The following is a 3,874-nucleotide window of genomic DNA, read 5'->3' on the forward strand; positions in this document are numbered from 1 at the left end:
AATCTCCATAAGGCAAAGTTTCAGAAAACACACTGACTTGAAACAACCACTACACATTTTAGTGAGCCCAAAATACAAAGCACAACAGAAAACTCTATTGAAAATATGCATTTATTCAAGCAGTAACAGTACAAGACGCCACATAACTTCAAGTTACATTGTGCATAAGGTAGATATTCCAAAGTTTTGTTTATTTATATTTTTCTTGGTTAAAGCAACCACCTGAAGTAAAAAAAAAAATACTTGCTGTTCTATACCAATTAACAAAGTACCCTCACAGCGGACACACAAATGTCATTACTCATGTTTTGGAAAGTTTTGGTAAATTCCATGGTAATAACAAACCCTGCTGACAAGCCACAACCATCCACAACCACATGGTTTATTCTTTTCTCCTTTTTCAATTCACAACCTCTCCCTGCAACTCCAAGAGAACAAACCACAAAAAAAAACAAGGCGCCGCCGCCGCCGCCGCCATTTTCTCGCCTCCCTCACGGGGGAGGTGCCGCGCGCGCGCGGGGCGCGGCCGCCGCCGCGCACGTGACGGGGCCCGCCGCCATGTTGGCGGCCCCCGTGAGGGGCTGAGGGAGACCCGTGGCCGGGGAATTGAAATATGCGGTGTTTTCAGCACAAATATCGACTTCACTGTGTAACAAAACGGGGAACTTCTTTCAAGTGCCTCCTACGCTTAGGAGCTGTTGCTCAGACACTGTTAGTACATCCATCCTAATCACGGTGTGAGCATCTCTTTCCTTTCTGAGGCTCTGCTTGATTCTTCCATCCTTCCTGCAACTCACCAGCTCAAAGCACTTTGTGAATATGAGTTAGAGTAATTACCTCTGCTCTCTCTTGCATCATGCCTCGTTTTTTTAGCTCCTACAAAGTAAGTATAGAAAGCCTGTCCTGCAACTCACCAGCTCAAAGCACTTTGTGAATATGAGTTAAGAGTAATTACCTCTGGTCTCTCTCGCATCATATCTCGTTTTTTTAGCACCTACAAAGTAAGTATAGGAAGCCTATGTTTGGATGACTTTGGGAGGTGCCTTCAGGCTAAATCCTCTGTGTCTGCCGTGCCTGAGAGAGTTCAACAAGTGTCTGGACAATGCACTCGGGCACATGGTGTGGCTCCTGGAGATGTTCTGTGGAGGGCTAAAAGTTGGTCCTGATGATCCTGGTGTTTCTCAGAAGCCAGGCTGGGGTATCCCCATGGAAGAGCCAGGGATGTGGGGGCCACATTGGGGGATCCCAGAAAGGACTTTTGGAATTCCATTTGGAATGGAAGTGCATTTGATGGAGACTACACAGAGAGGTGCTGGAGTCCCCATCCCTGGAGGTGTTCACCACAAAAAAAAAAAAAAAAAAAACCAACAAATTAAATAAAATTTTCCACCAAGCCTAACCCCTACAGGCATTCCGGTATTTGACAGAGAGCTCCGAAATAATAAAATAATAACAATAATAACGAAGGTGTGCTCTGTGGGAATACACCCCACGGCACGTAGAGCACCGGCCCCGCGCTGAGGGGTCCCGGTGCCCCCGGCCGGCCGCCCCCCGCCCAGGCCGGGCTGACCCACCCTCAGCCCCCGCCTCGCCCAGCCCGGCCCCGCCACCGCCCCCTCAGGAGAGCCAAGGCAGGCAATCCCTGGAGGTGTTCAAGGAACAGCTGGACATGACATTCAGTGCTCTGTTCTGGTTGACAAGGTGGGGATTGATCAACAGTTGGAACTCAGTGATCTTGGAGGTCTTTTCCAGCCCAAATGATTCTTTGGTTCTAAGAAGGGAAGAAAATTGACAGATACTTAACAGCTAGTTGGGATAGCTAAGTTCTTTGTAAAGAAAAGAGACTCAGCAAGCACCTAACAAATCTAAAATATCTGCCAATAATGCCAAGGCATTAAAGATGTGCTTAAACTGTTAACAGGTGAAACAGTTGCACTGAGATGCCTGCGACAAATAGTGACAATTCCACAGGTCTAATGAGGATGCCTCCTTTCTATAAAATATTACATAATTCAGCAGGAGAAAATGGGAATTTTCATAGGTTAAAAATAAAGGTGTAGGGAAAATTATGACCGATTTTGAAGTACTCTCGGAAATCCTCTAGGATTGCTTGCAGTGATAAAGTGGCTTATGATTTGCAGCTTTAATAAATACCTTTTGTTAACCACCCTGCTTCACCCCTAGTTGAAACACATCCTTCATGTTACGTTCTTTAAAAATATCGCAGCCACTTGATAAAAGGGAATTAAAGCTTTGCCTGAAATTAACACATTTTCTTGTGGGCACTGCACATTGCAGGAATCTCCAGAATTCCCACGGAAAACACTTTGGTCAGCAGTCTGTAAGGAGCACATTGCCATTGCCTCTGGCCTGTTGCCCCTCAGCTCCGTGCTGGCTGCTAAAGGGCAGCGTGCTGCTTTTGCCATGCATTTGTGTTAAAACCCTGATTTTCCTCTCACTTCCCAAACTGGTTTGGCAGCGACCACAACAGTGGAGGAGCCACGGTGTGGACAGGCTGCCGAGGTGCACAGTTAGATGTGTCTGGTGCTGGTTTTCCTAATGCTGGGATGGGCTTGGTTTCATGTAAGAGCTCAGATGCAGAGCCTGGTCCATGGCTACCACTACGGGCAGCTCTGGTTCTTTCAGCCTTAGAACAGGGGCCATTGCAGAACGGTTGGGACTGGAAGGGCCCCAGATCCATCCACTTCCAACCCTGCCATAGGCAGGGGCACCTTCCACTCTCCCAGGCTGCTCCAAGCCCCGTCCAGCCTGGTGAGTCTGGGCGCTTCCAGGGATGGGGCAGCCACAGCTTCTCTGGGTAATGTGTGCCAGGGCCTCATCACTGTCACAGGGAAGAATTTCTTCCTAGTATCTAATCTATCCATTCTCTCTTTAAATTTGAAGCCATTCTTCTTGTTCTGTCACTCCATATCGTTGTCCAAGTCCCTCGCCGGCTCTCTTGGAGACAACTTTAGGCACTGGAGGGGGCTCTAAGGTTTCCCTGCAGCCTTGCTGTCTCTGGGCTGAACAACCTCTCAGCCTGTCTCCAGAGCAGAGGGGCTCCGATCCTTGGACCCTCTCCAGCAGCAACACGTTCTGTGGATGGACCAGAGGGCAGAGCAGGACCACGGCACTGCAGGTGCTCAGTATGAGGTGGAGAATCCCCTGCTGCCCACGCTGCTGGGGATCAGCCCCATCGCTATTTGGGTACAACAAGGTTCCTCCTTGGCTCCCTATCACGGCGGCCAGCCGCGGCTGAGGCATCCACAGCCCGCATCCCGCTCCGCTCCCGCCGCGCCGGCGCCGCGGCCGCCCCGCCGCCCTCAGCCCCGCCATGCTCCGCGCTGGGCCGTACCAACTGTGGGTGGGGCAGTGACACCCGCCGCGGCGTCGCCCCCGTTCCGGACGCGGCGGCGGGAGCGGAGGGAGCTGCGTGCGATCTCGCACCCGCCTGACCCGGAGCGGCCGCTGCGGCGGCGGGAGCGGAGGGAGCTGCCGCTTACCTGGGTGCCGGTGCCGCCGCCGCCGCCCCCCCTCCGTTGCGGCGTGGAGCGTCCCGCTCCACAGGTGTGGAGTCCCGTCGGAGAGAGCCCATGTAGAGCGCGGGGGGACGCGCACGGGACTGACACCCGCCTCCCGGGGCGGCGGAGCTGCCGCCCGGCCGCTCTCGGGGCGGCTGCTCCGCTCCGCCGGGGGAAATCCAGCGCTGCCCTCCCGCCTCCCCTCGCGCCGCTCCGCGCTCCCTCTCGCCGCCGCTTCTGCGCGGTCCCCTCCCTCCCCCGCGCGTGGTGCCGCCCGGCGCGGGCGCGGCCCGCTCCGAGCCTGCGGCTCCCCCGCTGCGAGCCTGCGGCTGCCCCGGCCCGCCTGGGCGGCG

This window comes from Passer montanus, unplaced genomic scaffold, assembly GCF_014805655.1.
Source record: "Passer montanus isolate IOZ18808 unplaced genomic scaffold, ASM1480565v1 scaffold29, whole genome shotgun sequence".
In the NCBI taxonomy this organism is placed as follows: domain Eukaryota; kingdom Metazoa; phylum Chordata; class Aves; order Passeriformes; family Passeridae; genus Passer; species Passer montanus.